The following is a 13147-nucleotide window of genomic DNA, read 5'->3' on the forward strand; positions in this document are numbered from 1 at the left end:
TTCAAACGAGTTAGGAAATGTTGCCTTCAATACAGTTCAGATCACTTTCATGTCTTTCGCTCTCCAAGTGGAAACCGTTCCTCCGAAAGTAAGCCAAAGATGAGGGATTGCGATAAATATTTGCTTAATCAATAGTGCGTAGGTCTCAATGCTTTTAGGAATTTTATGTACCTGAAAGGAAATACGGCTTCCTTGAATGCGTCAAGGGAGTTTCTATATTTCTTTCCAACCATTCTTACAAAAAATAAGATAAGCGTGGCAAAAAAAGGAAGTACTGAGAAATCCTCTGAAGAGTCAAATAATCCAAATAGAATTCAATAAGTTAATCGATGCGAAAAGGGGAAAAAAAAAGTATGATCATGCATTTTTTTTCGCAATGGCTGAATAGTGCACTTACAAGAAATATATGCTTTCTTTTAATTCGATTCCCACTCAAGAAAGATTGTAGGACTATTGTACATGAGTACCACGAGTAGGCTATGGATTTTTTATTCTATTATTTTTTTTATTATTATTTATTAATTTTTATAAATTTATATATTTTTTGCATTTTTTATCACTTCTCCCCCCATTTATTTTTTTGAGCATTTTTGTATAATACTTCCCGAATGGTAAATACAATAACAGATACGATTTTGGAACTACCAGTACTATTTATCCTTTTTCCCTTTAACCAATAATATGTTTTTTAAAGCAAGCAAGCAATACCCGGAACAATGAATGCTTTATTTTCTTTCCGAAGACCATAATACACAATAGAACTAGCAGCCGTAAGCATAAGATAACAACCGGAGTCGACTGCACAATAAACTCAATAAACCGTGAACACAGCTACAGACCATAGCTGCGAAGTCGGCATGAAATCCAATGGAAATAATTATTTAGTCATCGTATTCAATTTAGCCGCTGGCTTTGATTAGCGCCCTCTAGTGATGCCTAATCTGTTTCACTGTCTAAAATTTATCATTATTATTGTTATTATTATTAATTCAGTTTTTAGAATTTTTAAGATATATATATATATATTTTAAATTCAATTTTAGTATTTTTCTTCGTGATTAATATAATACTCATTCAAAATAATTATTTAGTTATCGTATTCAATTTAGCCACTAGCTTTGATTAGCGCCCTCTAGTGATGCCTAATCTGTTTCACTGTCTAAAATTTATCATTATTATTGTTATTATTATTAATTCAGTTTTTAGAATTTTTAAGATATATATATTTTTTTTTTAAATTCAATTTTAGTATTTTTCTTTGTGATTAATATAATACTCATTCAAAATAATTATTTAGTTATCGTATTCAATTTAGCTACTAGCTTTGATTAGCGCCCTCTAGTGATGCCTAATCTGTTTCACTGTCTAAAATTTATCATTATTATTGTTATTATTATTAATTCAGTTTTTAGAATTTTTAAGATATATATATTTTTTTTTAAATTCAATTTTAGTATTTTTCTTCGTGATTAATATAATACTCATTCAAAATAATTATTTAGTTATCGTATTCAATTTAGCTACTAGCTTTGATTAGCGCCCTCTAGTGATGCCTAATCTGTTTCACTGTCTAGAATTTTTGATTTTTTTTAAAAATTCAATTTCTAGAATTTTTGAAATATATATATTTTTTTAAATTCCATTTTAGTCTTTTTCTTCCTTTACTTATATTTCCACAAGAGGAGACGAATGAATTATTTGTCAGATACTTCGACACGACGGTTTGCAATCTGACAGACGATCAAACACGCTGAAAAGCAGAAATGAAATCGCATTTTGTGCTTCGTCGGAAAGCCAATAATTCAAGACAGCGGAAAGATTTACGTCATATTTCCTCCTAAATGTCTCATTAATTAATTCCCTTAATTACAGAATAATTAAGCTCTATTAAGTTATTTACATGCCATCTAAAAGTTTAGGTCTTAATTAGTAAAATCTGCGCTAGACAAAAACGATTGAACGAAGGATTTTTTAGAGGTCATTAGTTCATGTTAATGCAACCACGTAGGCTATTTATAAAAATCAAATAAAAAAAATGAACTTAGACTTCTGCTGTTATCAACAAAGACTTTTAAGGTGGCGGTTTTAAAGCAAATGCATTATACTCAAAAATCTTACCACAAATATCATTTATTATAATTTCGTCGTCTAATTAAATCTCTTAATTTGAACAAAAAACTTAAAATTGTTAAATAAAAGAAAAACTTGTAGATTCGGTGATGAAAATCATTATTCTTCGTTGTTTCTTAAATATAATTTTCAATTGCGATACCAGTACTTTAGTAACAGCGAATTTATAGCCGAAAATCAAAGTGATACAGCAGTCTAAAATGAACGATGAGGGTATGAATCCCCATAAAGCCTTCTAATTCTCCAATGGGGAAAGGGATAAATCCATTACCTCTAGCTTCTGGAAAGTAGCTGGTCTCATACTTAGCCAACAGTTATGAATGAGGTCACCTCTATCAATGATTTGTAGTCTAATAAATGACTATAGTATGGTAAATCAGTGCGGCCATTTTGTGTTCCTAAACCCTAATTAGTATTATTGACTGAATTAGTGTGCCTGCTGAGAGCAGTGATCTGGAAGAAGTAGTAATATTAGGGTAGTATTTTTTTTTTCTTGTTGTTCCCTAATGCCAGACTTCCAGAAGGAAGACCATTATGGATTCGATTGTAGTTGTCGACTTGAAGAACGTTTTCAACTGATTTCCGAGTTAGTCTTCGGTGCAGGATTTTCCTCCCAAACTGAAGTATTTTAACCTCGCATCTCAGGAAAACTGACTATAGCATACACTATTAGAGACAACAATACAAGTATCAGTGTTTGCATTCATGAAAGAGTGGCAACTATCGTACTCTCTCCTTGATGTCTCTAAAATTCATCCATATCTAAGTGCTCACCTTTAAGTGATGGAGAAGGACAGAGACCGGCGTCCTTGATTTCCAAAGGTTAGTTAGTTCCGACTCTCCTTTCTGGAGACGAAAGGACGATAAAAAATATTTCTTTTATTATATTGTCCCTCCTTAGGATCGCAAACTCATCCTAAGTAACAACTGGAAGGGATGAGCCATCTAGCTCAAACAACCAGTCATACATCTCCTTAAATCCATTCACAGATGCTGTACTAACTGCCTTCCTGGAAACATGTTCCATACACTCACTCACCACGAGAATAATCTGCTCCTTTATGACAGCTCCCTTACTTAATTTCCATGAGTAATTTTAGGTTCCTTTTTCAATGCATTGAAAAATCCAGCCCTCGTATCTATACAATAAAATCCTCTTCCCAACTTATATTTCTGTATCATGTCTCTGCTTACCTAACAAACTTTGCAATCAACACCCTTCAATGTGTCCTCAGAGTCAACACCCCATTACACACACACACACATTAGACAAATTTCATCTTTGACTCCTGATGTTTGTTATTGTCCTTAAATCCAGGAGACACAAAAATCTATTTACAGTACTTGATTTTATATATATTTTTTTTCATTATTTCAGCAATCTTGTAAGTCATCTTCACAACGTTTACTACGTCACTTGAATTTCAATCCCTATCGATAAACTCATCAAATCTCATGTTCTCTCCGATTATCGTAATACAATGCCACTGATGTATGACATTTCATGCAGCGATACTACCGTCTCCTATATCCATTCTTTTGAGATCATTTCTGTTCCTAGACTTTCATTGAACGACCAACTTAGATGCATTTAATATACTGGCTTAATATCCCGTGATATTACACCCAATGCTCTTCGATGAACATGTTTGCTCAATACTGAAAACGCTTCACATTCTTCTACTTCCATTCGATCTTCTTCCAAACTTCCACCTACTACCAATCCTCATTAGGATTTTCCTTAGCTTGTACTATGAGTCTTTGTTCATATTCTACGATTTTCTTTCTTACGTGTTACTTTTCTAGTTTGTATTTTTTGTTTATCAAGCAAATGCTGACCTGCTTCTTGTTTATCCCTCTTCCGAATGATCTGATTTTGTTTTTTCAATCGAATATCATTACTGAGTCTTTAAAGCGACTCGTTTATCCTCCTAACTCTCGGAAAAGAATCACACATCCCTACTTTCAAGTGATCTTTCATCAACTTCTAAGCATTACTAATCTTCTTAACAAGCTCTCGTACCACTCTTATGCTTCTAAGCTGCTGTGTGAGAGTCTGTTATAGTCTCTCGCTTCGTCATTCCACATATTCCCTGTCGTGAGCGAAACATGAGTGTGTCTAATCACCTTCCTTGTTAGTACCACATAATCCCTCTCCCTAACCCGAGGGAACTGGGAACATCCTTCTTTCAAATCCTGCAGGATGTAATAGCGAAGTGAATGGAGTTTCATGTAATGTGGGAATAATTATCTTTGAATAAGTCAAGAAACTCAATTTATCTATTCCTATGTGCTGTTTCTGTTTACCAATCGATTCTTCTGTTTGCCAATCAATTCTCTCTTTGAGTATATCGAGGTAAGTACGAACACCATACTAAACAGTCCACTTCCTTCAAATTCACTTTACACTGCATTCCTTCGAGTTGCCACTTCTTTCTGATCCTCCGTTCACAGCAGATGCAGTTCCTTTGAATCAAGAAAAGTTCACACTCTCTCAGTCTCTTCCTCCAAAATGTATGTGATTAAAGTTTTTTATACTTGCTACTTTGTCATTTTCTGTCAATCACGTTCTTCTTATGCAAGATGTTGTCTAGCTGAATAAAATCAGTTAACACTACAATTTCATAGATCGTTAAAACTTGCGCTTTTATTATCAAACTAACTGCCCCTAACCCAGTGGTGTTGCTAGAGCTTTTGCCGTTCGGGACGGTCCCTGAGTTTGCCGCCCCTCTCAATACATGCCAAAAATACTACAAAAAGTCAAAACGACGTATCCCTATCTATCTATCCCCATGGCTTTAACAGGCCTTTAAGGCCCACAACCTTCCAAGCATGCTTGGATTTCGTAACCGAAATACGAGGATAGAATGGTTCACTCCTATGCCTCAAGGTATTCTTGGCTGTAGATCCGTGTGTGTTCAAGGGGCCGGTTTGCCTGCTTGCGGGATGAAAAACACCAGATAAACTGGCGGAAAAAACCCTACTGCCCGCGCCCAAGACCGGCTAACTTGGCTATGGCTGAGGAAGATCCTTCAGCTCCTCACGTCTCCGACGGGAATCGAACCTAGGACATTCCTTCCCCAGGCATATGGTTGCGAAGCGCAAAGTCACTAGGCTAACCGCGCGGACTAAAACGACGTATAGGGAAATAAATTAAACACTATGTTTATTTTTGAAGTAAAACTTTAATTTCAAGATTCTAAAATGTTATTTTTCTTGCTTTTCTGCTAGCAAAATCGTCAATGACATTGACGAAGTCTATTTCATAGTAATGTAGGTAATTCTTAATCAATTTTATTTAGAAAAACTCCTCTCACAACCAGCAACACTTACAGCAATTGTGAGGAAAATTCGAAATAGTATTACAATATTTGGAACTGAGTTCTCGAGACTTATTTTAGAATTAACTGTAAAAGTTCAAAAAGGTTCAAAGTGTCGCCCGGGGCGGATCGCGCCCTCCCCTAGCTACGGCTCTGCCCTAACCACTGCTGTTTCAACTAGGACGAGAGATTTCAATCCTAACCTCATCTAGACTGCCTCCTTTTTCAGCAAAGTTCCATCTTACATCTCATTCGCTGTTAAAAAGTGCTTCATGTAGTATCTTAGATAAAATCTTTCGCCACCTAATTCATTCTCACCACTACAGCAGTTCTTTCATTCAATTACTCTATAACATTCCACCCTAGTATCAATCATCATACCTGGAAAACATATTCGAATTGATCTATAATCATTCATATTTCCTAATCATTGATGAGTAATATTTTTTATACTTCTACCCTTTTCTCTCACTCCTGTTTTTCTTCTGATCATTTATTGTCCCATTCTGATTTATAAACTCCTGCCATACCCAATCCAATCGTGATTGGATTGAGTATGGCAGGAATTCATACCCAATGTCTTCGTTCTGAATCTGAATTTCAGATTTAAAACGAAGCGTATATTAAAATGTATAGTTATTAATGTACAGAATTTTTGGATTATGTTACAGATCTTTGGATAGATAATATTAACATCAAAAAAATACACCAAAAACTTACAAAATGCTTTAAATGATATGATAGCAATGAAAGAATTAAAGGACAACCTAAGTAAAATAAAAAAAATGGCAAATCAGCAGGAGAAGATGGGATAAACTCCCGACTGTATAAATTTGCTGGGAAAAAAATTTCATCAGAGATTATTAAAAATTTTAAATAAAATATATACAAATGAACAAATACTAATAGAATGGAATACAAGTATAGTAATGCCTATATTTAAAAAGGGTAGAAAACAAAACCTGCTAATTATAGGGGTATTAATTTATTGAATACATGCTACAAAATGTATATATATATATATATAATGAGCTAACGCCTTTTTATTCCCGTATAGGGAGTAGGCGAGGCCGTTTATAGCCCTGTCTAACTTTTGGAGACTGAGTGGGCAATTCAATCTCCACTGGTACCCAATCAGAGATAGCTGGCTCCCAAGGCTATCACTAATTAAGCGGCACGCAACGAAGAGTGACGGCTCAACAAGTGCTGCCATCTCGTGGTCCCTAACACTCGTATTTAATGTCTGAAATAATGTGGGTTCTACGGTTGATTTTCTTGAGTTTACGGGACGAAAAATTCGCTTGCCCGTGCCAGAGATTGACTAACTCGGGAAACGGTCGAAAAAAGGCTTAGAAAAATTTCCTCTAGTCGCTGACTAGACTCGAAATCAAGTTTCCCTTCATAGTGCGTGATAATCTTTCGCCTTTTACTAAAGATTACCGTTTAGGGGAGCATTACAATGAGTCTATTGGCGAATGTATATATAGTAGAATACTTAATGAAAAATTGAAATTATGCAGTGGAAAAATATTATTAGAATATCAAAATGAATTTAGAAGAGGACGCTCGACAATGGATGCGGTTTTTTTTTTTTTTGTTTAAAATTGCTTATAGAAAAAAGAAGAGAATTTAATTTAGAAACTCTTCTTTTGTTTAGAGATTAAGAAAAAAGCAAAGAGATATATACTGTTTGATATTACAAGGAATAAATATACTTAATATTTTTCTGCATGCAATATTGAATATATACAAAGATAATGAAATAAAAATAGAAGAAAAAAAGTCTGAAAAACAATCTATGAACCAAGGAGCAAGACAGGAGTGCCCTCTCTCCCAATACTTTTTAATATTTATATTAATACAGTGGAACACTTTAAACAAGACATAACAAAATAAATAGTATATATTTTTATTTTTATTTTAATTTTATTTAATTATTATTATTATTTTTTTTTTTTTTTTTTTTTTTTTTTTTTGCAGATGATTAGGTAATAATATCAGATAAGGAATAGAATTTACAAAGTATTTGCAAAATTTACATATATATATATATATATATGTGTGTGTGTGTGTGTGTGTGTGTGTGTGTGTGTGTGTGTGTGTGTGTGTGTGTGTATATATATATATATATATATATATATATATATATATATATATATATATATATATATATATATATATATATATATATATATATATATATATATATATATATATATACTGTATATATATGTGTGTGTGTGTGTGTGTGTGTGTGCGTGCATATATATATATATATATATATATATATATTATGATAACCAAGTTATTTTATAAACTTGGTTATTTTAACTCCTAATCCCAAGTATGCAAACAATTAAATTTGCGCCTGAAACAAAGTTCAAGTCTAAAGATGATATACACCATGGCAACTCATTATAAAATAACCAAGTTTATAAAATAACTTGGTTATCCTAATATACAATTTCTCTAACTTAAAAAATATATTATATCTATATGTCCTCCAGAGATTTTTATTAAAAATAAAAACACCTTGTTTTAACTTCTATAGGTAAAGATGATAAGGCTCCGTATTACTAAAACATTGGTATAACGCACATCACCTTGTTTGGAGACTAATCTTACTGCATGAGGTTCATGTACTCTTTCTTCAGGAGACGCATTTTTATCAGTACTGGGACATAGAAAACTTCTCCAGAAGCTTCCCCGTACAAAGCTTCTGGTGTTTCGGAGAGCGCTGTGCGAGGGGGGTGGGAATCCTTGTTCGGCAGCCCATTCTAGGCGGGTTTTTCAATGTACAGAAAGATGCTGCAGGACGTCTAGTCTCTATAGACTGGAAGTTTGGAGGTAAAGTCATCCGCTTCCTTAATGTATATGCCCCTAACAACGTCCACCAGCGAAGCAGGTTCTTCACGTCCCTAGAACCTTATTTACACGGGGCTCAGTATATCATAGCCGGGGGGGACTGGAACTGCATCGCTGACATAAGATTTGACAAAATTGGTGGCAGCAACAACACCGGTACCGGTGGCTCTAGGGAACTGCAACTGTGCTGTGATAATGTCGACCTCATTGACATCTGGAGGGAACACAATCCAGACACAGTGGGTACCACATGGGCGAGAGGAGGAGTAGCAACGCGACTCGACCGCCTTTATATCTCCAGGAACCTAGGGCCACGAGTTGTTTCGGTCAGGCATATAGCGGTTGGTAGCTCGATAACAGACCATGAAATGGTTCTCATGAAAGTCGAACTACCCGAGGTCGTAGAAACATCAAGAGGACCTTGGAAAATGCCTCCAAGCCTCCCCAAAATTTATAGCAAGGATTTGCAGCTGCTATGCGAAGGAAAGAAAAAGGCCAACTGGGACTGGGACGCGTGGGCCCAGTTCAAAACCGAGGCAAAAGAGCTCTTCCAAAACATCTCCAGAGAAAGAGCTCACGCGCAAAGAAAAAAAAATGAGAGAGCTGTATCGAGAGCTAGGATGGTACCGGGCTAATCAGAGAAACGGTATTCCTAGCGATTCGCTTATTAAAGCCATGGAAATCGAACTCGAGGCACTTCGACGGAAAAAAGTCGCCGAGCTCGATTTTCGCGCCAGACTGTTTCTCCGGCAGGCGGAAACACCGTCGGCCGCCTTTTACAATCGGCAGCGCATAGCAGCACAAGACGAGAAAGTGTTTCGGCAAATTCACGCTAACGGGCAAACACTCACAACCACGGAAGACATCCTGCAGCAATTTTCCCAGCATTACACGAGAACCTATTCCGATGAAGCTGAGGAGACAGGCGACTTCGGAGTGTGGAGCATTGACAACATGCCTGAACACCTCAGAACTCTTCAAATGAGACCAATCACTTCGGAAGAGGTTACTCGAGCCTACAAACAGCTTAAGCTACGGAAAACCCCTGGCCTGGATGGGCTAGGCGTTGAGCTCTATCGCTCAGCCTGGAACTTCATCTTGCCTATCCTGGTCTCATTATTCAACAGATTCCTATTCACTGGTGACGTACCTGCTGACTTCGTTAGTGGGTACACAATTTTCATCCCCAAGAAAGGGAGAGACCTAAATAGCATGGGTAGCTGGAGGCCCATTTCCTTGACTAACACAGACTACAAATTATTCGCAAGAGTGATTTGCAACCGTCTGAAGATGGGCATTGGGAATGTGCTAACCAGCACTCAAGTATACGGAGTTCCGGGCAGATCGATGGAGCTCAACCTCTTCCTGATAAGAGACCTTCTTCGCTTTGTGACGAATAAGGAACTCCCACTTGCACTCGTATCAATAGACTTAGAAAAAGCGTTCGATAGTGCAAAGCACAACTTCCTGCTATATCCTAGAGAAAGTCGGAGTGGCAGCCTGCATAAGGGAAGCAATCAAAAGCATGTACGGTAAAACAACAACGCACATTGCGATTAATGGGTTTCTTTCAGAACCCATCCCCATACGCAGAGGGGTTCGGCAAGGCTGTCCCCTTAGCCCCCATTCATTTCTCTTTAGTACTAGAGCCTCTTCTAAAAAAAATTGATGAGACGCGCGCAGTAAGAGGAATACCGCTACCCTCAGGCTCCAAACAGAGCAAACCTATCGTATATGCCGATGACATCGTCGGAACCGTTCGGGATTCCGACTCGATTTACATCTTCTTCGGCATACTGCGAGAATTCAGCATGCTCAGTGGTCTTCACACTAATCCCGAAAAAACAAAAATCAAAATTTATGGGAAATTCGGCCCTGCCAGTCTTCCGTATGGTCTGAAACCTATAACCCGGCCCATTAACAATACTAGGAATTCCCTTCCTAGAGACCCCAGTGTTGCAAACACAACACTTGATAGAAATGTGTCGCGAAAAACTCAAACCCTTCAGTCCCAACTACCTATCATTCGAAGGTAGAGCAACAGTTATCAAAACAGTCCTAAAACCGATGTTACTGCACACCATTAACCTCACAAACATCACAGACACACAAGACAACGCCATTCACAAACATGTCACTGATTTTTTCTGGAACAACAGGAGGCACGAGGTGCGCAGGGCCTTTCTCCATCTTTCCCCCACACAAGGGGGATTCGCCCTGCCAATCCTCAAATACTGCCACCTAACCAACACTGCTCAGACCATACGGAAAGCACTGGCATCAAATCACCCTTCCGGCAATCTGATTAAATACTTCTTAGGATTTTTCCTACCCTACTTCGGGACCACTGGCCACGCCGGACCATGTGCGGAGACGGTGCCAGAGTGGTACTACACAATATGCAAACTTTTCAAAAAAATGGCAACGGATGGAGTTCGAGTGCTTCAGCTCAGCCCAAACAAGCTGTACTGGAAAATTTTTGACCACTTTGACTGGGAAAAGCCCGATCTGGGTACAAACGAAGAGGTGCTATTCACCAACATAAAAAACAGCTGGGGGCAACCTTTTCACCGGGACTTAGCCTGGAGAATCGCCTACGGCAGACTCCCGGTGAAACTTGTAAAATCAGCCTACAGCTCGCGACCGTGCAACCCCTTCTGCGGCGCGGTAGAAACCGTAGGGCACTTTTTCTTTCACTGCCCGCCAGTACAGCGTGTTTGGCACAGACTGGCTGAGGTACTTGCGATCCCAGCGCTCACATTCGCCGAAGTAGTTTTGCTACAGTTTTCTCCCCCAGTAACCAAAAACAAGAAACACCTGATTTTCCTAATAAATGTGATCAAACACCACATTTGGAAAATCAGGAAAAAACACCTTCTTAACGAGGAGGATCGCATCTATCTCCGTGTTAGGAACTGTCTCTCAGCCTACCTTCGCCGCTTCCTGGAGCAGGATAGGTGCTTACGTGGTGAGGAGCGGTTCCTGAGGAGATGGTGCGACCCACCAACCATCTGCCAGATCATACAGGGGGGAATCCGGTTGTGTCTGCACCTATAACACCTTCAAGTTGTAGGTGTTGACGCTATCTCGATCTTCCTTCCCGATCAGCGTTTAACCCACAGGTATGTCTAGTCCTTTCGCAGTTGAAAGTTTTTCTGTCCCCCAGGTTGGGGTTGACCTGAACAAACCCGGACTGCGAAGGCCAACATCGAGGTGGTCCCAAGCCCTTTTCAGGGCGGGGTCTTCCGGGCCAGGTCATCTCCCTTCTTTTCCTGGTTATTCTGTTCTGGGTTTGCTCGGCAAACTCATTCCTCTATTGAATTGTCTTCCACATAGTCTTTAGATTTATTTACACTTGTTAAATTTGCTTAGTCTCTCCTTTTTTTTCCTTTTCAGGATTTTTCCTTTTTTAAAGTGAAAAATCAACGACCGTTTTAGAAGCACCTCTGGGGGGTCAATAGCTAAAACAGGTCAGCTGAGGCCTCATTCATCTACTCTACTACTATGCACTCTATCTTTATTTCCTCTACTACTATCTGCTGAATCTCAGCCTATCTTACTCCACAGGCCAATGATGAGATACGTTGAACTCACAAATTATTATACCAAGGTATACCTTATCTGATATTATTACCTAATCATCTGCAAAAAAAAAAATATATATATATATATATATAATAATAATAATAATAATAATAATAATAATAATAATAATAATAAATATATATATAGGTATTCAAGTGGAATGAATTGAAATGAATTGAAATAAAGACCTTTTTAGGACTTCCAGGGTAACAAATGGCAATGCTGTAGCCAATGAAGTTTTAACTGAGGCTCGGCTATTGCCGTTACCCAGCCATGACTAGAGCTTTTTAGCTCAATAACACTCCATCCACACAGATTTACTTCATTTAGATGACGGGATAAAGAGTCAAGGACTCAGTCCATCGCCCAGTTCTTATAAGAACCTTGGTATATGTATATATATATATATATATATATATATGTATATGTATATGTGTATAGGGTCTAGCTACTCACTGAAGAGACCTCAAAAAAGGTTGAAACCGGTCTGCGTAGTGACCCCACCCATAATGCATTGCAGTACAGTATACATCTTCTAGTGAGATGTGCTTTACATTATGGGAAAATACTAAGAATAGTGATCAGAGCTTTACCCACCTTTACAATGAGTTGCCCTGGTGTTGTACCATCATTAGACTTGAACTTTGTTTAAGGCGCAAACTTAATTGTTTGCATACTTGGGATTAGGAGTTAAAATAACCAAGTTTATAAAATAACTTGGATATCCTAATATACAATATCCCCAAGTTAAAAAAATTATTACATATATATATAACATATATGTATATGTGTATATGGCTAACAATGGAACTTTAGCTACGACTGCAGCTTCAGTTCAAACTTAATTCCAATTCATAGTCTGTTATTGTAGTGGTACAATGTTTCTTTATGGTGTCTTTTATGTTTGCTTTTAATGTTCTCACGCCTGAAGAAGTCGGCATTCCGACGAAACATGTTGTATGTTAAATTAAAATAATTTGTTTTTCTAATTCTCGGAATTCAGTCAGTAAATAATATGAACATATCTACATACAGAGTCAAGATAGCTGATAATCATATATATATATATATATATATATTACTAATACACCATTATTTTAATAAATATTATATTAAATTATATAATATATAATAATTTATTTATTTATTAACCTACACCACTAATAATACATTACATGATTATATTATTTGCTTTGACTTTTAATCTATCTATGAAATTAACTTACACGAAATTTGTCCTAACAAAT

General features: G+C 37.1%; 1 pseudogene; it reads left to right on the forward strand.

The window, feature by feature from the left end:
- Nucleotides 1–6833: 6833 nt before the first annotated feature.
- On the forward strand, nucleotides 6834–6947 carry LOC150095929 (U5 spliceosomal RNA; annotated as a pseudogene).
- Nucleotides 6948–13147: the final 6200 nt, after the last annotated feature.

The sequence above is a fragment of the Typopeltis vanoorti genome, chromosome 19 (assembly GCF_054136105.1).
Source record: "Typopeltis vanoorti isolate ZY-2024b chromosome 19, IOZ_Tvanoo_1.0, whole genome shotgun sequence".
NCBI lineage: Eukaryota > Metazoa > Arthropoda > Arachnida > Uropygi > Thelyphonidae > Typopeltis > Typopeltis vanoorti.